Source organism: Macrobrachium rosenbergii, chromosome 52, assembly GCF_040412425.1.
Source record: "Macrobrachium rosenbergii isolate ZJJX-2024 chromosome 52, ASM4041242v1, whole genome shotgun sequence".
Lineage (NCBI taxonomy): Eukaryota > Metazoa > Arthropoda > Malacostraca > Decapoda > Palaemonidae > Macrobrachium > Macrobrachium rosenbergii.
In genome coordinates this window covers 29682819-29707671 of record NC_089792.1, presented here as the reverse complement: position 1 = coordinate 29707671, position 24853 = coordinate 29682819, and the positions used below count along the sequence as shown (strand labels likewise).

At 43.4% G+C, this 24853-nt stretch overlaps 1 pseudogene; it reads right to left on the bottom strand.

The window, feature by feature from the left end:
- LOC136833920 (uncharacterized) lies at positions 1 to 22062 on the bottom strand (annotated as a pseudogene).
- Positions 22063 to 24853: the final 2791 nt, after the last annotated feature.

The following is a 24853-nucleotide window of genomic DNA, read 5'->3' as shown; positions in this document are numbered from 1 at the left end:
AAACACTTACCACAGACTGCAAATGTAAAAATGCAGTGTTGTTGTAATTATCGTAAAGAATAGTACAGCAAACTTCGACTACTGTCGTATGAAAGATCACTGACTGTATAACTTTCATAAAATAAATATTGGTTACGATGCATTTGAATTATAATGCTATGATATATTTAAGCTCAAGTTTCCATATCTCCATAACCAGTTTTCTTTTCCCAGAACTTGATTTGTAGCATTGCTAGATTAAGATTAGCTTCATGCTGTGCTCTTTGCCACTCGTGAGCTTCTCGTTGCTGCTGGTATCGTTCTTGCAAAGTTTTTCAGCTCTAAACGTAAATTTTCAATGGAAAGTTGGGCTTGCTGCATCTGCATCTGTGCTAGAAGAATATCTTGATCACATAACTGATCCATCTTTTGTTTCCTGGTTCTCCTGTAGAAGGGGCCAATATTTGGGTTCATGTCTGACGATGGTTTTTCATAATAGGTTGTTAAATCAATAATTCTGAGGTGCCTCAGGGCAGCTGGTTGTTGGCTCGTCTGAAATCATCCATTCTCACACTCGTATTCGTAGATGTCTCTGGCATTAACATTTCACTGACCATATTTTCAAATTCACATTCTTAACATCTCCATCTGAAAATAAAAAAATGTAAGACATTCTTTTAGGGACATATTTTATAAACATACACACTGAATATCTCCAGCTCCTAATGGTTAAAATATTTTCATTCTTTGCCCATACACATGCCTTGCATCATTCAATTTCCTGTCCAATAACCCAAATTAACTCATGATAGCTGAAGTTGGTTAAGTACCTTATGCAGGAAAAGCTCTATGTTTGCTTGGATTAACACATCACTGGAAACTGTAATTGAGACATTTAGTATATTTTTGGCAGGGGATGGGGGCAACTCAGTTCATACGAAATATCTGGACATCACTTGACCAAGCTGTTAGTGGAGCAGATCTAAATGATTGCCTGGATCATCACGCCTGAGTTGTGGTAAATCCAGAGCGCCTCTGTCCCTTTAGGTGGTTACTGATAACAAAGCACTATCAGCTCTGTCTGATCCAAGACCTAACTTGATGCATGAATAATAGAATTCACAAAACTTGGGGATTTTCTACATTAATTCAGCAGGATGCATCTTTTAGGAGCTTTTTGATGAAATGCAGTTCCTGACTGGTTTCCTTGTCCACAAGCTGACCCACTCAATGATCATCCAGAACAAAAGTTCTATCTGAGAATGAGAAGCCACAAGGATGGCCCCATTTAACTAATAGCTGTGATTTCAGTGTATTACAAAAACAGTCCTGAACGATCTCTATTGGTATACACAAATGAATCATGGTATAAAAATGACACTATATCTAAAATATTTTGTAAATCTGAGAATAAATCTTTATGAAGAATAACAGGAAACAGGTAGCAGAATAGCACATTACATCAAAAGGGACATCATGTAAGATCCACATTAGATGATGTAAGAGTGAAATGGAGATGGCTTGGAAATGTCCTTTGCACAACCCAATGGAGAACAGTACATGAGAGTGTTAGCTGGGCTCCTTTGAGTACCTAAAGAGTTGAGAGACCCAGACCTACTTGGATGAGGACTAAGAAAGAAGGCTGAAAGTAAATGGATATTTGTGGAAATGGCGCAAAGAGAGACATGAGTGGCAGAATTTCATGGAGGCCCTCTGCATCACACAGCATAGGAAGCAATGATGATGGAAGGAAAGAGGGTGAAAAGTCTATAGAAATGCTTAAAGCTTATTCATGAATCACGTGTCCCTTCAAAACAGTTTGTTATTCTGGCAAAGAACCTCAAGTATAGAAATTATGTTACAAAAGATTAAAAATGATCCAGAATCAAACTGAACTGCAAAGAGAGGCTTAGAAAAGAAATGTTTCATACAACCATATTTTCAATGTACAGTATAGAAATGACCAGTCTTTTCATTAATGATACATAAAATACAAATTTGTCTATAAATTCTGAATAACAGAGCATCAGTTTTTAAAAAAATAATCTTTTCAGTACAAGCCCATCACATACATTAGCCATATTTGTGGTTTTAACAACTTTTAGAAACTTCAATTCCAATTTTATAGAATATTGTCTACTGGTAGGTTTGCTGCACCAAGGATGTGTCCTATGGATTTTAAATTTAAAGGGAAGTAAAATCCTCACTTTTTGTAATGTGCAAGTTATAGCTATGATAAATTAGAGGAACTGGAAGGCTGGAAATTTCATCCACAGTACATGATAAGTTGTACTGCAAACTTTTTTTTTTAGTACATTTTTTTCAGAACAAGCCATCGCACATATTAACAGGAATTATAATTTAGGCGAGAGGTTGAGATACTAAAGAAACCACCACAATTAGCTTATTGGAATAAAAAGGATCCAATTAAAAAATTAAGTGACTGACATAGTGTTGGGAATGCTAGGCTCTAAAGGGAACGGAATCATATCCATAAGGTCTAAACTCTGTGAAAGACATTAAACTAAGAAGTCTTTAACTGCAAGTCCATAAGTGCCCTTGGACAAAAACTGACATTTTTAAAGTAATTTGTATTTTTCCTAACACACAAACCTGAGGTCTTTATATATGGGATTACTGTAATTTTCAGCACAAACTGGAGCTATTGCTCGAACTAAAATCAAGGAGGTTATTGGTACTTTGGCTACCGATGATAGGGTGGAAGCCCCGCCATCCAGTTGGCTGGTACACATCTACTTTGACTTGCCCAGGTAGCAGAATGAGGTGGCTAGAAAAAATGATTTATAGTACAGACTTTAGGTTTGTATGTTAGGAAAAATAAAAATTTACTTTAAAAATTTGTCATTTGTCTTACACGTGATACAACCCTCGTCTTTACATGGGAGACTTACTTCTTGGTGGGAGGATTGAGCAAATCTCTGAACTGACTGGTAGTTTGCCTAATCTGGGGCCTCTCTTCCAGACCATGAAAGAGCAAAGGAAGGAGACCCATGCTGAACATGTGTGACATTCAACTGCCAGACTTCTGGGCCTTTCGAATTAATGGGATGCAGCATTATCGATTCAAAAAAAGGCTTGGATGAACTCACACTGCTGGAGACAATAAAGCTGAAGAAAACTAATGGGTTTGTTCACTGTCAGTCCATCTCCAACCTTGCTGGAGAAAAGGTAGGAGTTGCATCTATTAATCCAAACTGAACTAGAACATAGATAGGGGATACTCAGTCATCTACCTCTTTTGCAGCCATACACCCTAAGTAAGATGCCACCTGTCCTCAAGAGCTGGGTGAACTACAGGACTGGTTGAGCAGCCACCAAAGAACCCAATGAAAAAGGATCCAAGGATCTATGGGCAATGTCCCAAAGCTAAAAAGGACTCCTGAATGTGAGGGGCAGACCAATGCCCTTGATCTTATGAAATCTTGCCCGAATGTACAATTTTCCACCATGTCACCTGTGGAATACGTTCGTTTGACAATTACACAAAGTCAAAAGAAATGATGCTCTTGGACACCATTACTTGGTCGAGTTGGAACTAATAACGAGTCGTCAGCACCCAGTATTGAAGGCCAATTTTTCAAGAGGTAGCGCACAAAGCCTTCAGTCACAGAGTAGTCTTTAGGGTCTTCAGATTTGCAATAATCATGCACTGTTGATCACCCAGCAAATCAGGCAGAAAGATGGGAGGACGTACGCCTAAGACTTGTACCATGGATACAAAAGGCATCTCATAGATGCAAACAGGAACTGGTGTTCCCAGGAGGACACCTATCTAAGAAAATTGCTGATAACTGAAAATCGGCGATGTTCGGTTATCGGCAACTTTCAGTTATCATCACACAATCAGAACGGAACCCCCACCGATAACCACGGACTGCCTGTATATACAGGGATGTAAATAGTAGTTGGTAACTGACCACTGGTGCATGGTATGGATTTCATGCCAGCACTAACTATGACTTAAATTAATCCAGAGTTTTATCTATAACTGAAAATTCTCACACCAATTTCTATAAAAGTATGGGCTCTAATAACAGCCTACATGGCTTTTGCTAATATTAAATGTGATGATCTTAGAAATGGTATTTCATCTGCTTTTCCTACAAAAACTGGAATATGGTCATTTCCAATATCACTGTCCATTAAACACCAAAAAAAAAGTTTGGGCTATATAAAAATAGAATTGCTAGAAAAGGTAGCTGTTGGTATATGAAAGCATGTTGTGCTCCTATATCGAAGTCTGTAAGCTGCTTCTCTTCAATGAAGGAATAAACGAAATTTTCACACAAGTTCATGAATTGTTTCAACACAGAATGTCTTTGAATGAAGTCTCTACTATTAGTTCTTGTAAATTATTTGCAAAAGGATCTTCATATAAGCAATTTCTGTCTCAGTGGCAATATATTTCTACCACAACTACCTCTTCTCCCTTGCATTCAGTATAATTAAATACAGTCTTTACGATGCAGTTTGTTTTGTGTGAACATTTCCCTGTAAATACACATATGCAAATGGGACACTCTTCAGTGATTAATATTTTAATAATTCATACTTTATCTTTGGACTATGGCAGTTCTACTCAATCACAGAAAATTTGCATTATTGGCATGCTTTTTCTTTGGTAAATTTCTTGCAGTTACTATAAAATTTTGATATATGACAAGTTTTTTCATCAGTATTTTCCTTTGGCCTCTCTTCTGAATTCTCTCTCTTCTTGTTTACTTGAGAAAGAAATTTGGAATTAAATCTCAGTTATCCCTGGTTTTAGTGGAATTACTAAACTCTGCAACTATATATCTTTCATTTAATTTTTCATGACTTTCCGACATTCCAGCTGGTTAGAACTGAATTTTGACTTTTTTTTTATGTATCTTATTGAAAGACATTCATCTTCACTGGGTTTCAACATTGCTTTTGCAGTCAGGTCTTTTTCTGGCCTCTTTATAAGTAACTTTTTCCATCAAATACTCTGGACTTCTTCCTTAAAATAAATTTTACACTTATTTTTGAAGTTGCTGGACACAGTCTCAAAAAAGTGCATGCATGATGAGAGTTAGGCACCAGTTATAATCACACCTTCAAAACCCATCCCTGTCAATTCTTTTGTTGCTTACTATCTCTCACTATAAAGTCAACTCACAGCAGTCAATGCTGTGCTAATGTCACCTGGTATAGCAGTGGAATCTTTCTGATGTCTATTGTACTTCTCATCATATTAAAATTAATGTTTTAGCTTCACTCATGTATGTTACCAGTGTCTCTCTTGAGCTTCTTAAACACTGTGGTTATCAACTTTAATCCTTGATTAGGCAGAAATTCAGGGCTGCTTCTCCCTCCTGGTTTCTCCCATCACACCTTCAAATCCCATCACTGTGAATTATTATGTTAGCAGTGAGGTCTCATCCTACCAATAAACTCTCTGACTAAGCATCTGATAACTTTTGGCAAAATATAAATACTGTACTTAAGATTTATTTTCTAAATACTTACCTCTCAATTATATAGCTTTTACTTCAGAGCCAGCAGTAGTTTGACAAATTGAAAAAAATAAAAACGAGAGCACTCAGCTTTCTATGAATATCCATCTTCTATCCATCTACTTCCCCCACCCCACAACCAGGGGACCAATAGGTACATACACTCAGAGCTGATCAGTCTACTTCTGTCCACTTTGAACGTGGGGAGGTAGGGAGGGCAATTAATATAATATAATTAAGTACAGTCCAACCTCTTAAATCTGGGAACCTTGGGACCAGGCCATTGCCAGACCACAGAAAATCTGGTATACAGAATACATCCCTAAAAAATGAAACCCCCTTAGTAAACATAGTCTTGCAAGCTAATTCCACATGCAAATAGCCTAGTTGTCAACTTAGTCTACCACTTGGCTAAGTTCTGAGACTGCTTTTTATCATTTTATTACTTGTATATTTTCACTCTATCATTTTATAACTTCATACTGTATAATTTTCTTTAAAACAGCTTCCTTCCTTCCTTGTTTTAACGTGCTTTTTCCCATTTTTATATGGGGTAAGCACGATGCCTTCTTTTGAAGGACAGCGTACTTTATTTAACACATTTAGCATACATTCCCAAGTTTGCCTAACTGTAAGTCAACTCAGTACTTAACTCTTCTCAGAAACTGCAGAATATTATCGGTGACTTTCATCTCCTAAATTTACTATCTTCAGAATTATTGCTATTAGTTTCTTTGTCATTTATTTTGATTGTAGAGGGTAATGAAATGACAAAAATAAAGAGTGAATTTCGGCAATCACTCGGTACATTTGAACGTACCCGTCAAAACGTAAACAAAGCACACCGCCAACTATTGAGGGAAATGAACACAACATTTGCCTCCCAGAAGCAGAGCTACCAGGTCGGGCAAAAGGCAAAGTCTTCCAGCATTTGTCTGTAACTCGGGGTGAGCAATGCTTGTGAACCCCTAGTGAAACAGACAAATACGGAGGGAAAAATGTAGATATCAATTTTTCCCAAAAAGACAGCATGCCTCACCGTACCAGCCCATGGGTCTGGTACAAAAGGAGTGAGAAAACTACCGACTTTGTTGTGCAGGGAGGCAACAGAAAGACAGCAGGGTTCTCTCAGTCGAGCAGTCTCTTAAATCTTCATGAATAAAAAGAGGAACAGCATGTTCTGTCCTGATCACTCAAACCCGAGGCCAAGCTCACCTTACCAAAACATCCCCACCAGGAATGCATCTGGCTAACTGAGCTGTCGCGTGCACTATAGAACACTTGAGTACCTGCAAATGTCAACAGATGAATGAAACAGGAGGAAAAAACGATTCCCTCTTGTTTGTCGACGAATGCCACTACTGTGGTTTTGTTGTTCAACGAAACCACTGAGTGTTGCAAAACTTATCCTGAATTCTCAGAAGGCCAAAAGGCTGCCTTGAGCCCAGGATGTTGATGAGAAGGTACTAACGTCTCAGTCACACAACTTCAAGACAACATCTTACAGATGTGTGCCTATTCCTGGATCGGTGAATCTGCAAGTAGACACACGATGTGAAGGGAATATGCAAAAACATATTCAGTTCCTTCAATCAAGCATTAGCCTAACTCTTCCTCATACTCAAGAGAAAGAGGGATGGAAGCAGACCTCCATTCTCCACCATGGGGAAGCTTCTGCACGATGACAGGATGCCGAGAAGATTAGCTCTAGCCAGGCTGGCATTTCCCGAATCAGGAGCATAGGAGAGGAAGCGGGATGGAAGTTTGCTAAAAGAATTGCCAAGACCCAAGGGAAATAGATAATTCTCCAGAAGGAATCCATTCCTAGGTCTCAGTAATGTCGCTGCCAGCTCCAGAGATTTCGAGGCATCATTTCATCCAGGCATCTGCAGTAGGAGAACTTCTTCCCGGTCAGTACTTCTTTTCTCTCTTCCATTCTTCCCTCCTCCCTTATGGAAAAGAGGGTGGAAAGAGACACAGTTATACACTTTCCTAAAGGGTTAGAAGAGGGCTATGTGTTCCATCTTCTTCCAAGCCTGGGAATTCTTAGGAGTTGATGGGGCTGGATTGAACTCAAGGTCGAGATTTGAGATGACTAAGACTAAGTCTTGGCCATTGTCCAAAGGACAAGGCAGTGCCCTGGTACGAACCTTGATCACTGAGGTATCTGCAAATCTCACAAAAGAGAAAGGCAGAACCAAGTAAGGTTCGTTCTCTCAGGGTCGAGCCAACTCGGGACTTACGAAACCGGAGATCCGAATTGGGACAAAGTCCTTCTTCTTAGCACCAGAATTGCCCACAGAACTGCAGCTTGGCAAGACCCCCAAGGCCAGAAGAATCTGTACTCTGTTGAGGCAGGGAGAAGCAGTGTCTCGACCTGAATGAACTCTTCCTCCTAAGAAAAGAATTTTTCTGGTCGAGAACGCTCTTGGAAGCAAGGACCGCGGTGGCTCCTCTACACTCCTCGCCCTCAGGAACTGCAAGGGGTTGTGAGTGATGAAGATTATTCATTGGGGAGCCGCGTCCTGTCAAAGGTCCTCGCTGATGAATCAGCGAAGTTCTCCAAAAATGAGGTCGATCGAACTTGAAGAGGAAGACCTCGCTGCTTCCAGAGCATGAAACTCCTGTACCTCTCCTGAGGAGACTTGACAGATCCCAAATGAATATTAAAAAAATAAAAGAACAAACCACCAGAAAACTGACTATAATCTGTCAAACTCCTACCGAAACCAGTGACAGAAGTAGGCTGATCGGCTGCAAGTGTTTTTACCTATCAGTCCCCTGGTGGGGGTGGGGGTGGGGAAGTAGATGGATAAAGACGGATATTCATGTGAAAACCGAGCATTCTCTTTTTTTTTTATCTGTCAAACTACCACTGGCATGGAAGTAAAAGCTATACAGTACAAGGAGAGGTAAGGTTCATTTTAAAAATTCTAGTTTTTCTTCTGGTTTCGCTGACTACTGCAGAAATATTAGGAGTGCATACATTACCTTTTTTTTTAAAGTAATATTAGTTTTTCTCATTCTTTCACCTATTCATCTCCCTTCTATCACATCTATGCCATTTAAACTGTTACTAGGTAAGTCTACTCCATTTTGTCTTGTCTTGCTGCCATTCCATCAAAGTTTCTATTTCTCCATGTTGCTAATTACTGTTGCTGTACCAAGTCCTTTACATCTTACTTCCTGTATCCAACAAATATCGATGCTTCATTTGGCTAGCAACTCCACTACAGTAATTCCCTACGTTTTCTTCCTAATGTTCTAATGATTTTTCTCACCCTCTGCCTACTTGAAGACTGCTGGGTGCTAGAATGAAGAGGAAAAAATCACAACTTGGCAGTAGGAAGTATTTCACAAGAATATGGTAACTTCAGCATTAAACAAAAAAAATCCTTTGAAGACACTGTATAGTGGATGCTTTCACACAGAAAATAACCCATCAATTATAGTGACAACTTATAGGAGGATATTTATCATTTGGAATCGAGAAAATATGAACCTTAATTAACAAGACTTTGAAGATTATAAGGAAAAAATAGTTTAGAAAGGACAGAAAATTATCAAAACCTAAGATAATGTATTCTTGTACATAACAGAACTTCTAAGCAGTGGTGCAAAGGTAAATAATTTTGCTAAACCTAACTCTTAATATAGTGCAAAGATCTTTACTATGAGTATTAAGTTTCAAAAAGCAATACAAAAGATGCCTCTCACAATGAAGCAATGGATTTTATTATATTTTTGTGGTAAGGAAGAAAATGTGCATCTTACTATTCTATGGCTCCTAGTACAATGATAAACTAAAATGTTATACATTACCTAAAATGGGTTCACCAGTCTTTTCATCGAATGAGGTAGAAATATTATCCAGCATACATGGATTAGGCATTGAGAACTGCCTCTACTTCAGGAGGACAGCACTTGGAACTGAAACGATTTCTCCGAGCCATCTCTGACTGTTCTATCACTGCAAAATAAAAATGACAAAATTGAAACAATTTCATATGCGTTCTATTTAACACTTATTTTACTTCTGCTTATTGCCTAATAAGGTGATGTTAATTGAGGGGTGGTCAGTAAGATAAAAAGAAAGAATTATTGTAGTTCACTCGTGTTCATACACTTTACAAGAAAAATCTTTGCACGCTTGATAGTACAAAAATTCTATTTTTATGAACAAAATTAATTTTTAAAACAAAAAATGTTATTTTTAGCACAGCATAGTGTGCCTGCATGAATCCAACACACTTTACTCGTCAGTAGAAGAAAGTTGATATTCTGCTGGCCCTGATAGACTGGAGGATGTTCCTAGTAGGAAACACTCAACTATTTCACACTCTGAACAGCTGCAAAAGAAGGAGTGGTGTTGGGAGGTGGGAACTTTAGTTTAAAAGTTTAATGGGTTTTAAAAATTATTAGTTTTTAAAATTACAATTGTCTTACCACAAACTTATTGCTTTTAACATAGCCTAAACAGCAACTCAGATGGTAGGATCTGAGTTGCTGTAGCCTTGACAAAAATCATGAAGAACCCGAAGGAACCAACCTGGGACTTCTTAGGGGCCGAGGAAGTGTTAGCCTGACCAGAGGGTCGGGCTGCAGTGGCATGCGAAGACCCGGAGGGTTTTTGCCAATGCCTAGTGGACAAGACAGTTATCATCTTCAACACAATGCTTGTTCACTGCAGCATCTACCTGCTCTCTAGGAAGAGAGAGACCGATCCCAGCAGTGGCCCATTCCTTAGGGTCAATGCCGATTCAGGGCCCAAGAACTTGGATATCCAAGTCAGGACAGCGTCCCTCCTCTTCAAAACCAAGTTTGCCCACAGGTTCACTGTCTGGTGGGATAAGTAGGTGACTGCCCTACCTCCAGACTGGCACAGTCTCCCAAAGGTGGAATCCTCCCCTGGGGTTATGGAACCAGAGGCGCAAGGTGGCAAACTTGGACACTTGTGAAAGAACATAGGTCCAACCAGAGACTGCCCGGAATGCTGCCATGGAAGTCGAATCCAGTCTCGTTGCTTCTTGCTGCGTGAATGTGATGCTCTCCACACCAAGCTGCTGCAGCGAAGACCAGACCTAGACGCAACCAAGTCTGGGTAACTTGTTTCGTCAGCAGAGACCCCTCGGGCATGTAGTATCATTTCTGTCGAGGTAGAGGAGGAGGAAGTAGCTTATCCGGGGTTAGAACAAAAGTGAACTCTACTGCCAGAGACTAGAGTTCACCTGTTTCAATAACCCTCGTTAAGTGTGTGGACTACAAGCCCATCGAAGCCAAAGGTTCCTTCTTCAGTCCCCAAAAGCTTCGAGGCACGATGGACGATCCACGGATGCGCCACGGCTCCTTCCCCGACATCGTTGCAGCTGACGAATCAGCACTACAATCTCCGCAAAGTCCTCTGTCTCTCAGGGTGTCCAAGTCCTGGTGAAGAGGACCCCAGTTCCTTCCAGGGCATGGTCCTCCCAATCTACTCTCCTACAGGAGGGAGACCCTTGCCAGAAACCCCGGATCCTTCTGGACCACTTGGGCATACATCTGAGTTGACTCCAAGGACCGAACCCGAACACAAGCCTTCATGGTGGGGCTGAGTTGGGATGTGGCATCCAAATCATCAACCCTTCCATCAAACTCACACCTCCCGGTATAACCGCAGGAGGTTGAGGGACAGGTGGAGAGGGATCGCGCACTCTTTCCTGTCCTGTCGGGGGCTGAAGCCCTGGCAGGGGAGGAAGGCTGTGGGCGATCACCAACCCGCGGTGGTAATGGCTGCACTGGTCTAGGAGAATGACCCCACACACGTGAACATGGTGGAGTGTTGTCCCAGGAGAGCGTAACGGGCTCATGCAACATACACAAAGGCTGTCGCCAGGTGAGCAGGCCTGTTCACAAGAATATGAACAAGGGCTGACCAGGGGAGAGCAATCGTGTACTCTCAGGCGAGAACTCAGGCTGTCCTCATGATGTGCTCCAGTCTTCTTCGAGGCCATGGCCTCCAGACAAGAAGAAGACTGTGTGAGGACCTCCTCGAAGCTTCTCCAGGCACACGGACACTCAGGTCAGCTACACCTGTGAGGGTCCCTGGCCGAGTACTCGGGCCACTACTGGAAGAAGCACCTGCATGCTTGTTTACCTTCTCTCATGCTAGTCCTGAACCAGCCTGTCGTGAGGTCTCAGCGAGGCCCATAGACTGGGGAGAGCCAACAAGAGATCCCTCTGTCTCCCCCGTGGAGGGAGGCAGCTCTTGGAAGCTCCATGACGGGACTTCTTTTGGGGTGGAAGAAGCAACGTCCTTCTCCCTCTGATGGTGAGCTTTGGAAGCAGGAGATAAGGAGGCAGCAGCAGAAGATGATGAAGACGAAACCTTGCGGCTCCTCCTCTTTGACTTCTTCTTCAAGAGAGTGGGTACCATTCGAGCTTTAGGTCATCATACTGCAGGCCATATCATATCAAACGACATGTCAAGAAATCTAAAGTTAGTAGTATAGAATGCTCTGGTATTTGCTACAAACATCACAACAAATATTAGCTGGTAAAGATTTTGACAGAACTGTTTATGCACTGAAATTAGTGGATGAAGTTTTGAATTCACGCTTCCTACTTAACTTTCAGAAATGGTGTGAGGACAAAGGAGTTGATATTCCAGATGAAGCATACGAGATACTTCAAAATCTAAAGGATCAACTGATCAAAGGCAATGCCAATCCAGATTTAATAATGAGGTCCCTGGAGTCAATAAAGCCTACTGTGTATCCACTGCTAGACAATTTTGGACTGAAGGACAAAGTTTATCACCAACTTTAACCAAAGTCATGCTCCCTCTTAAAACCTATGTTGCAACATCACAGAACGGTAAATGGTCTGCTTACCAGATATCAAAAAGATAATTCCCTAAACTTCTCTGCATCAAACTGTGCCAATTACACAAGGTATATGACTGTTCTTATACTTTTAATGGAATGACTGCCTGATGAAGTGAAAGCTGCACTTCATGAAGGCTTGTTTGTGGCCCTCAAGCCGAAGACACTGTAACTGTGGAAGTAGTGACAGTTACGGTGGTTGCGATTTACGGAGGGGCTGAGGCCTTCATGAGACTCAGTCCTCAACACTCAGCTCCCCTGGGAGGCCTTGGGATGGCCATAAATCCCACCTGCAAAAGAAATCGGGTTAGGTGAGGCCATCTCCCTTCGCCCCAAGGAGGTGTGTCCTCCCGAGGACAACTCCCCCTCTGAGTGAACGGAGACCGCTGGAGAGTACAGTAGTCAAACAGTCAACTGTTCACCTACGCTGGCTCTATACTGACGACGCAGTAGGAGACAGCAAAGGAGAAACCACTGCCTTAGGAGTAGCTAAAGCAGGTGGAAGCTTGGCCTGGGTCAAGAAGGAACCAGAGAGAATCTTCAGTGTCACCAGTGGAATATTGGCCCGATGACACAAAGAAATCCTTCTTCTTCTTCCAAACACACTTCACGCTGTTCGAAGGCCAGACTCACACCACTACAAGGCTATTTCAATTACAGTCATGCTTCCTGTATGACATACACAAAAAGTATGGTGTATTCTAACGAGGAGAGGAACTGATTATAAGGCTTGTTTTTACATGGGTAATGCCTTATAATAAAAAATTTTCTCCCAGGCTGCTGCAAGTTAGGGTTTGCATTATAAATATAGAGCAAACAAATAAACACACTCCTATACACAAGAAACAACAAAAAAAGAAGGTGAACAGCAGTCAAAGGAGAAGTATAGAGACAACTTTACACAACAGCAGAAAAAGCAAAGTGAAGTGCAGACTGATGAGTGGGCAGGGCTTCTACCATCAGTAGCTAATGACTTTGTTTGAAAGTTAACACCACGTTCCAGCTTGCAAATCACAAGCAAAATCACAATTTTTAAGTAAACTGTATTTTTCCTAACTATACAAACCTGAGGTCCTTTGCATTAGGAATTACTTTCGGTGCAGCTGGAAACAGCCAATGAATTTTCAAACAAGGTGGTTAGGCAGCTGACTACCGCATGGTAGGCGGGACTCTGCCTGGATGTAGACATTCCAATTTGTCTTTTGGCCTAAGTGTCAGATTGAGGGGTGGCATGAAGTGGGCATGAAAATGTAATGTAAAGGACCTCAGGTTTGTATAGCTACAAAAATACAATTTCTTAAAAATTGTGATTTGTTCTTACACAATACACAAACCATCGGTCCTTTTTTTACATCAGGAAGACTCACTGGTTGGAAGGAGGAATCTGAGTGAGTTTGAACTGACTGGAGTTCACACACCTGGGGTTCCTTTCCTGGTGGATAGAGCGGGAAGGGAAACCTGCCTCTGACAAATCGACAGGGTTGTAGGGAAATGCAGCTCCATTGTCAGACTTCTGGGCCTTTTGTTTGAATGAGGGAAGGCATTATTTCATACAAATATGCTAGGATGAGCCTAAAAGTCAGTAACAGTAAAGCAAATATCAGTACCGGATTTGTTTCTGTTTGTTAGGATCTCCCTTCCTCCCTTACTAGTGAAAGGAGCGGGTTTGCTTCTATAGCCTTGAAAGAAAAATAGAATGGAAACTCCCGAAGTATAGGCTTATCTGCATCGACCACCAGATCCAGTATGTAACGGCTCAAATCAGCTCTCTGCCCACTGGAAGAGAGCCAGGATGAAGAGGAGGAGAGGCCAGTCACTCCCACACTTATTCTCGCATCCACAACTGCATATCTTAGGCAAGATGCAACCATGTCCTGTTAGAGGAGCCAAGTAAGCTACACTACTTGTTGAGCAGCCACCACAGGTCCCAAGGAAAAGGTGTCCAAGGACTTGTAGGCACTGTCCCGAAGGCAGAAAGAAGTGGAGGTGGTCTGCTGAGACCATACCCCGACTTTCAATACCTGAGGAACCGATGTGTTCTTCCAGAATCTGAGGGTCGAATTAATACTCCGGACTTCGTGAGCTCTCAAGTGGAAGGTACAGGTGTCATCTTCACCAGCAGCAGAGTACGCTCTCCTAATTGTCTCACAAAGCCAGAAAGAAATCATTTCTTGGACAATTCTTTCTTTGATGAGCCAGTGCTAACAAAGAGTTGTCAACACCCAGGCCGGAGATGGAGAGTTCATCTTCAGATAGCGCCACAGCACTCTAACAGGACACAGTAGCATCTCGTCTGGGTCATTACATCACAAAGTAGCCAGATGCTGGTCATTACTTAAGTCCTCTAAGGAGGGATTGGAAGGACCTCGAATAGTGTTGCAGGGACTGATGGGTTCCTGGAGTCTTCACTGTTGTGTCTGGGACAAAATCGAAATGTAACTGATCCCCATCCCCAAGTGCTTAACATCCAAGGAAAGTCCATGAGGTTAGATGCTCATGTCTGACTAGTCTCAGACAGGCTCATATGGCGCACTCCAGTCAGGCCTCCTCAGAACATGAGTCACATCCCACCCAGGTGGCCTGAGGCCCTGGGTGGGCAAGACATTCCAGCTTCTCATCAGTATAGAAATCTTGGAAAGAGAGATATCACCCTTACAGCCACAAGACTAGGCAGAGTATGGCCTGTAACCTTTACAGCCGACATACGACATAAGCCCCTCAGCAAAGAGACAAGGAAGTCTGCGACTCCAAGGAATTGGTGTAGCTCCAACACCAACCACAGAAGACTCCACCCACTTTCCCTGGTGTACCGCTGCAGAGGACTGCTCTGAGGTGTCCAGCCATCTCCAATGCTGCACTGCACGAAAAGCCTCTAGTCAGCAGGAGATGCTGGATAACCACCAGCCATGAAGACATTTTACCGAGTGAGCCAAAGCCCACTCATGCACCTGCATTGTCAACTGATGAAGCAGAAGGGCCCAGGCCCCCTTGCTTGCTGGACATATGCCACTATCATGGTGGTGTCACTCATCAAAACCACAGAGTGCCCCATCATCAATCCTGCAACTTGGAAAGCCAAGAAGGCCAATGGAGTTCCAGATGCTGATGTGAAGGTGCTTGTTGTCTCGGAACCACACTCCTAAAGTCAGCAACTCCTCCAGGCGTGAGCCCCATCCTGGGTCGATGTGTCCAAGAACAGAAGTATGTCCAGAGGAGTATGCCGTACTCCATTAAGAGGTTCTTGTTGTCCATCCACCAGTCTAGGACCTTTCTCCCTCCCTGGAGAGAGGATGAGAAGGACTGAGGTCTCAAGACTGGGACAGTACTCCTTCAGCCGCCACTGTGAGGGACCGGAAGGTGTGATGCCCACACCATTGCCGGAGGCTGTGCTGCCTTCCTGAGACTGCTGATACGAGTCGAAGGAAAGACTCTTGCCGTTACTGTGTCTATCAGCAGCCAAGGTACTTTGTCCTCTGCTTGGGGATGAGATCTGACTTCTCGAGATTTACTACAATCCAGATGGCAAACTCGAGAGCCAATACCTGTCCTGAAGCAACTGCGCAAGAGCTCGCCAGGACCAGTCAACCGTCGAGATACCTCAACAGGCGTATCCCATGCGAAGTGGGCCCAGGTTGACACCAGGTGAACACTCGCATGAACACCTGGGGAGTGGTCGAGGCGAGAAACAGAGTGTCCCTGAACTGGAACACTGTCTCCTCGAGGATAAAGCGGTACTTACAGGGCGGATGGATGGGTATTTGAAATATGCATCCTTCAGGTCCACCATAAGCATGAAGTCATTCTCGCTGATGGAAGGCGAGCACGAGCGAAGCCGTCTCCATCATGAACTGAGTCTGGCTAATGAACCGGTTCAGGGAAAGGAGGTCTATGACTGGTCTCCAGCCCCCAAAGTTTTTCTACAAGAAAGAGACAGCTGTAAAGCCTGGGGACTGATCCGACACGACTTCCACGGCACCCTTTGGTCAGCATGCCTTGCACTTCTTTTATTGCAAGATCCTTTGGCAAATGGGGGACGTGGGTAAGAGGCGGACCGGACAGTTGGGATGAGGGGTAGCGCTGAGACTCGAAGCATCCACTACCCAGGTATCAGCTCCATATTGCTGCCACATTGTCCAATGGCTGGTTAGGCACCCCACCACTGGCAGTAACGAAGTGTCTGACACAGTGCCAGCCCTTCGCAGGACTTCTTAGGACAGGCAAAGGTGTACAAACCAGGGTCTGCACACCCAAGGCTCCTGGAAATGCTAGACCCAGGGGTGAGCTATGGGTTCCTGACCCAAAGTTTGGGGAAGAGCTGGCGAGAGATCCAACTGTTCCTGTGAAGGGAGGCAGCCTTGGAATCCCAGGATGGGATTTCTCGGGGGTAGAGACAGCCTTTCTTGTTCTTCAACCGATGAACCTCAGAAGAAGGGGAGGAGATAGCAGATGTTACAACAAAAATGATGAAGGACGACAACAACTTTATGCGAGACCTCTTCTTCAACTTTTCACACCTTCAGGATGGTGGTCAAGTCCCCATCCAGGAGGGGCAGCAAACGTCAGAGGAGCAGCTGGGGTGGCCAGGGTAGCAGGAGTGGCCGGGGAGCAGAGCATCGTTAGGAATATCATCTATGGGGGATGCAACAGGGGCAGCCGAGGCAGTGGGGGCAGCCCAGGCCAGAGGAGGCTTGTGAGCAAATCGACTGGGGCAACTGGAATAGTCGGGCAGGTGAAGCAGCCAGGACAGCCTGGGAGCCAGGGAAGCCAAGAGCAGTGACTGGGGCGGCTGGGGCAGCAGGGGCAGGTAGAGAAGCCAGGACAGCCTCAGAGCCAGGGGAGGCGACTGGGGGCAACCCGGGATAAGCCGGGCAGGTGGAGAAGCCAGGACAGCCCGGAGCCAGTGAAGCCAGGTGCAACAAGGGCAGGAACCATCAATGGGACACAGTGGAGGTCACCATCATCGAGGGTCCAGCCTAACAGCGGGGCCACGGTGAAGCCTGGAGGCAGAGGCACTGCATGTTGTGTGATGCCAGTATGGCGGTCACCTGGGTCCAAGTGGGGCAGATGGTTACAGGCATCTTGTCTAAGGCTCAACATCAGTGCTGGCGGTAGGGGGTAGCAGCAGCGTGGAGTTACCACAGGAGCAGCCACCAGGCACAACAAGAACCCTGCAATAATGAAGTTGCCAGACTGACCCAGGGAACGCCCAGGCTGCATCTCGTCAGTCACCTGCTCAGCATGGAGAGCAACTGCCATGCTGGAAGAAAAAGTCGGGTTAGTGGGAGGGAGCTCCTCCTCACTCTGGGGGAAAGTTTCCCCTGCAACCAGGAGAGACCACGAGAGGAGGTCAGCCCTGATCTTCCTGCCCCTCACAAGGTCCTTCCTCGCCTGGCAAAGCGAGTGAAGATGAAGAAGGGGAGTCCTCTCGAAGGAGAGGCAGCCAGAAGGTGAAGTTTGCCGAAAGAGAAGTGAGACAAAGGGTTGCTTCACCAAGGGAGTCGTCGGGGGCGTATAACCCTCATATGACACCTTTGGAAGGCTTCTTCTGGTAATGTTTCCCCTTCAAACTTCGCCCACTGGTCAGTAACCATGAGCAACACTCAGTACGTGGTAGAACTGGGTATACACACACCCCCAAAAGAGGAGCAAAGGGCTGTGGATCAACATCAATATCTGAATGGAAGCACGTTTCTTTCCCACCAACCCCCAGGGCACACACGCTGGGGAATGAGGGTTTATGAGGTTTACTTTCGTGAGCTTGCATAGTCCAAACACACAAATAAGCAAACACAAAAAAAGAAAAGAAAGATCCCACTGGGAAAACAGCTCAACGCACGGTCAGGCAGAGGGAAGAATACATGTCTGCATTGCACAATGACTGAAGGCAAATTGGAATGTTTACATCCGGGCAGTATGGACTCATCACCGGGACTGTAGTTAACTGCCTAACCACCTTGTTTGAAAGCTCAACAGCCATTTTCCAGCTGTGATGTAAGTAATTCCTAATGTAAAGGACAGTGGTTTGTATATCGTAGGAACAAATCCTAAAGTTAAGTATACCTTAGTTTACCCAGACCCCGAGTTGATTAACAGCTCCTAGGGCTGGCCCGAAGGATTAGACTTATTTTACGTGGCTAAGAACCAGGTGGTTACTTAGCAACAGACCTACAACATTGTGGAATCAACACATTATAGCGAGAAATGAATTTCTATCACCAGAAATAAATTCATGTCTTCATCAGCCGCAGGGGAATTCGGCCCATCGAGTGACAGTCCGCAGCCAAGCAAAGACCAAAGCTTGTACTGTATTTGTGTATGAACAATTGTATTTTTCCTTTTAGCTTACAGACGCGAGCTAGAACAGCCGTTTAACTTTCACACAAGGCCATTAACTACTGATGGCAGGGGGGAAGCCCCGCCCACAGGTTTGCTGTCTGGTGGACGAAGTAGATAATAGCCCTGCCTCCAACAGTAACAGTCTCCTGAGGGCTGCATTCTCCTCGGGTGTACGGGAACCCAAAGAATAAGCAATCTTGACCAATGGCAGGACCCACGAATCAATCTACAAGACTGACTGGAATATTTGCCATGGCAGTCGATTCCAGTGCTGTTGCCTCTGCTGCAGTGAAGACTCCTCCCACGGGGGACACTCAGAGACCGAGCCGACAACAACTCCAGGTCCAGGTCAACCTGCTTAGATGGCAATGACTCTCTGAAGACATATTTCTCTAGTGAGCTAGAGACAGAGAAAGTGCAGCGAATGAAAGGGCTGGACTGGGGAGAAATGTCTGTCTCCCATCTCTCAGAAAAAAAACTACAGAGGGGGAGGAGGGGACTGGTGAGAGATCACAGCTCTGCCCAGCCTGTTGAAGGCTGAAGTCCCAGCTGGCAAGTGCAGCTGTAGTGGTCACCAACCCACAGCGACAATGTCCGCACGGGTTGGGAAAGTAGTCCCTCACGTGAACTTGATAGAGACCTGTCCCATGAGGCCGTGTCTCAATCTTCTTAGAAGCTGAGGCTTACAGGAACATTGAGCAGGGGACCTCCTCTGCCTTACACCGAGTAACCATGCCAGTCAGGTCAGGCCACTGTCCCAGGACCCCTGGCTGCTCTCTGGAAGAGTGGGAGGGGGTGAGGGAGCACCTGCATGCTCTCTGATCACCTGCTCTCACAGGGCTGCGCGAGGCAGCTGGGACTGGGTCCATAGACCGGGACCAACTTGCCAACCCTGGTAGCCTGTTATCAGTGGCCTGTGCTGGTACCAGGGACCTGGAGAACCCGGGTAGTGGTTGTACCGGTAAGCTCAGCAATGAGAGCAGCAGTACTCATGGTACTAACTAGCAAGAGACCACAGTTACAGTACCAGAAGCCTGGGTAGGAGGCCTACCAGGACTGGTGACACATCTGGGACTCCAAGAACCACAGGTGTGGTTGCACCAAAGCACTCAGGAGACAGCGGTACCACTAGTGAGAGACCAGGCGTGGTACCAGTAACCTGTAAGCAGGTTACCGAGGCCAGTACTGGTGGCCCAGGTAGGCAGGCTACCAGGGTTGGTAACGGTGCACCGGGGTTCCTGAGAATCTGGGAGCAGTTGCAATCCGTGTGCTAGGCACCAGGAGCAGTGGCTTTTCACTGGCGATAGACAGTCAGACCTCTCTGCCAAAACGAGGCTACAGCCACTGGAAGCACCACGAGACTTCCCGGGCAGGAGGACCAGGAAACCTTCCTCTTCCTCAGCTAGCTAGTTTAGAAGAAGCTGGGAGGAGGCAAGACTCGACAACTAAGATGAAAGTGAAGATGACAATGACGACTTGCTTCTCTTCTTGATCTTGTCAAGCACAGCCTTCAACAACAGTGTGCAGAGGAACAATACCCAGAGTCACATATATGGCAGCACAGGAACACATGCCCAATGCTGCAGGAGGTCACCATGAAGTAGAAGCAGTCCTCGCCTAGCAGACAACGTGGCCCAGTAAGTTGTCACAGTCACGTGTTGAGCAGATACCAGCGGACCCCTCATAGCCTACAAGTGATCAGTTAGTTCAAAGGCACTGGTCAGTTTCCCCCAAGGGGCCTAGAGCAGCACATAACTCTCAGGCCCTTAGCCTCCACAACACCTGCAATAGGAATTGGATTAGTTGTTTTGATTACACCACGTCAGGAGTGATACACGTTAATGAGAGAGGATCAAAACTCAACAGCAAAGAGAAACTGATTACATGGCCTGTCCTTCCCTGGACAGCTCTAAACCCTGCAGTTTCTCTCCATAAAGAGCTGAAGTGATTCAGGGTTTTGTATATATTTGTATACATAAAACAACAAACAACAATCACACAAAAATATTTCAACAATAAAGAAAAACAACAGAAAGCAACGGGCAGTCGGGTAGAGAAATCCAGAGATGTCTTCACACAACAGAAGCTGAAAGCAAAGTGGAGTGCAAACTGATAAGTGGGCCAGGCTTCCCCCCCAACCATAGGTAGTTAACAACCTTGTCTGAAAGCTAAATGGCCACTCTAGCTTGCGTTCACAAGCTAAATCGGTAATTCTAAGCCGGCTGTCCGCGGTGAGCTAGACTGTGGCAGTGACGTTTTCCTATGTTATTTACTTGTTTACAAAGCATTTAAAGTCATTTTGTCGCCCGGTTGTAACTAAACTGTGATTGACCTTTGAAGACTACGACTTGAAATTACCCTAACGCAGGGTAGGTCTAAAGACGGCATTCAGCGGCAAGCCCGCCCCAACCTCCATAGCTAATGCGGCAAAATTGTAACCAGTAAAGCCTCTAGGAGTGCGTTATGTTGAGCCATTTTTGGTGGGGTTTTACTTGTTACAATTTTGCCGTATTGGCTATGGAGAATTGGGGGCTTACTTGGCGGAATGCTGGCTGAGACCTACCCTGCGTTAGGCAATTCAAGTTGGCACGTAATCTTCAAAGGTCAATGACAGCTTAGCTTGGCCGACCACAAAATATTACTTTAAATTGTACAGCTAAAATAACACAGAAAAACGCAATTGCCATAGTCTCATCTCTACTTGCGGAGAGCCGGCTTAGAATTACCGCTAAATCCCATGTAAAGACTTTCAGGTTTGTATTTGCGTCAGAACAAAGGCGCGTTTGTATTCCTGTAAGAACAAGTGTGGCACCGGTGGCCTCGGTTACCTCGAGAGAAACCAAGTAGGCTATTACATTAGCCCATCACCATATTAATTGACTGAGAAGTCAGTTAACAACCTAACGCTATTCCCCGAAAGACTGACGTACAATGGCTACCATCATAACCAGGTCAACTGCCTAATCCACAATGCAATCCTACTCTGGTTACTACAGCCCAGACCTGAGATCGTCGAGGCTCTCGCGACCGACCCCACTTGCTAACCTAAACTCTGGCATGACACCTGAAGTGACAGCTGTGACATGGACAGGGTACGTGCATGCTTGACTTTTCTACTCGGCATAACCTACAATCCTGACCTTTCCAACGCCTTTTTGGCTCAGCTTTCATATTTTCCAGCAGCGTCTTGGTCGCGGCTGTTCCTGGAGTTGAGTGAGCTGAAACTGCAGCAATTACCTCCCACTTGTTCTTTTTCGCGGTTGGTTGCCCCTGTCTCTCTTTTGCTCTCTACCACGCTTTTGTGCTGCTCAATAAGAGCTGTCAGGATTTTTCTCTAGAGGTATGAACCATTTTCGTCTGCCTTCGGTACTGTCACTGTAATCCGCCATGTTGATGTAAACAAACTAGACGGGGTAAGTGTTACCACATAAACCTTCATAATTGGAGGACTTTTCCAATATACAACGAACTCAGTCTCACACAGATTTCAAAATGAAGTCATTAGGTCTGGCTGTATATATCAAATAAACATACGACTCAGATCACGACACTTGTGCTATATTCACGGCGATTCCAAAATTTCAGGCATATTTTCGTAGATTTGATATACCGCTAATTTAGTTAAGCTGTCATTGATTGGGCATCCATCCAGTCACAGTCACTGTTATTATCATTGATAAACTAAACAGATATACGGTCACACGACTAAATACCCGCTCCTGGATGTCTGTTGCTCTTGCAAACATTGAAATGACGTTGACGCACCAGTCAAAACAAACTAAAGTGACAGTGTCGTACAGGAACAAGATAATAAACAAATGGGTTATTACGTTCGCTCTGTGCCAACTGTAATCGATAGATTTGTAGTGCCAATGCCAGTATGCGTTATTTTACAGGACAGATGTTGGTTGTACAATGAATAAAAAAAAATTGCTGTTTTAGGAATCTGAATGAGTTCAAACATTCACTGTAATCTCCCCAATAAACACGGGCAAGAGCTTGTCATAAGCGATATCTAAATTCTCATTCAAAGCTTCCTGAAAAAGGATATTAACCTTCTTTATCCCTCTTACGCATGATGAAAGAAAAGAATCTGATAATGCGTTAATATCAATGTCAACATCAAATTTTGATCCTCCCATAAACTTTATTATGATTATAGCGTCCTTTCTCATTGGAACATATTAGAAAATGTTTGATATGTATTTCGATGATGTACAAGTTTTTGCAAACACAATTTACGAATTTAAATTTACAAAACCTATCCCCCCACAAATACTTTCATCAGTGTTGCCGCTAAATTCATACGTGACTTTATTTATTATTATTATTATTATTATTGTTATTATTATTATTATTATTATTATTATTATTATTATTCAGAAGATGGACCCTATTCATATGGAACAAGTCAACAAGGTCACTGCAGGGCCGCGAGTTCGAATGTCCGGACCACCAATGAAGAATAAGAGGAATTTATTGCTGGTGATAGAATTAATTTCTCGCTATAATGTGTTCGATTCCACAATAAATGTAGGTCCCTTGTTATGAAACCAATTTGTTCTTATCACGTAAAATAAATCTAATCCTTCCGGGCCAGTCTACAAGAGCTGTTAATCAGCTCAGTGGTCCTGGATAACCAAGTGTAACTACTTTACTGACTTAAAATTCAAACTTCCAAAGAATGTGGTGTTCATTGGGAAGAAGTAAGAGAAGGTAAATGGAAATACAGAAAGAAGAGATCTTACTTATTAAAAAAGAAAAGAAAATTATTATTAATTAATAAATAGATTAAACATGTGTAAAATGCAGAGAGAATAGCATTAGTTAGTGTATATATGTATACATATACAAGAAATATTGTGTGGATATATATATATATCTTCAGTGTGTGTATTTATCTAATTATGGGAATGACCATGAAGACTTCTACTGATCACACCCATCGATGACAAAGGACAGGACCTGTTTACCTGCATCGTCAGTTTTCAGAACGATGATACAACCGTTAGCAACAAAATTCACGTTGAATGTTATTTTTTTTCATAATGAGGTTGGGTGTCTCAGATAATATCTAAAAATAGCAGTTATCCGAAACTTTTATTTGAAATATCTCCAAAGATCCTTGATAAACAAATTTCAGCTAAAAATCCCTGCACTTTTAGTAACTAAAAACTTGATTTTATGTTTTCTGCCCTTTGCGAATGATGACAGTTTTAAATTTCCACTTAGCAAACAAACAAGAAACACTTTTACTGTCTATTCCTAACTGATTCTTAGGAAACCGGAGAACAACAGTCAGCTTTTAAATTCAGAGCACTGTATTTTTGCCTTATGTGTTCCACGGTGGCTTATAAATACTCTCGCCGAGATGTAATCTTGGGGCTTTCATCAGGTCCCGCAAAATAACGCTAAGTGTGGATCGACTCTCATCGTGGTGTTGTATAGAGCAGGCTGTACTTGAACAGGAAGTTTTTGTACATAAAGGAACATGACTAGCAAACGGTGCAAATCTTTTATTTCCTAAGTGATTTTGAAATCGTAGGGCAAGCTTCCGATGAAACCTCCCTCCATTCCTCAGAGTCCTATATATATATATATATATATATATATATATATATATATATATATATATATATATATATATATATATATATATATATATATATATATATATATATATAAATGTGTGTGATTTGTTTATGTTTGTGTGTATACACACATATATATATATAAAAATATATATAATGTATGTATGTGTATATACATATATATATATTTATATATATATATATATTTGTATATATGTTAGTATATATATATATATATATATATATATATATATATATAATGGTAGGTATGCATGGTAGGGATCTGATTAAAAAAATAACCCCGTTGTTATGATTGATAGGGAAGAACAATGCAGTGCTTGGACAAGGATTAAGGTGTGTGGATGAATTTTTCGTTATGAAACACTTATGTGAGTAGCTTGAAATTAAATGGAAAGCTATGTGAGCCATACAAGGGCCTGCATAAAACTTTACGTTGGAATCATTGAGAGGCAATTGGTAGTTGTCGAGAAAACTATGACATCAAACATGGAGAGAGTGATTAGTGTTCTTCATGACAGAGCAGAAGCAAATGTTGGGATTTATAGAGAGACGTTGGACTGGTTTGGAT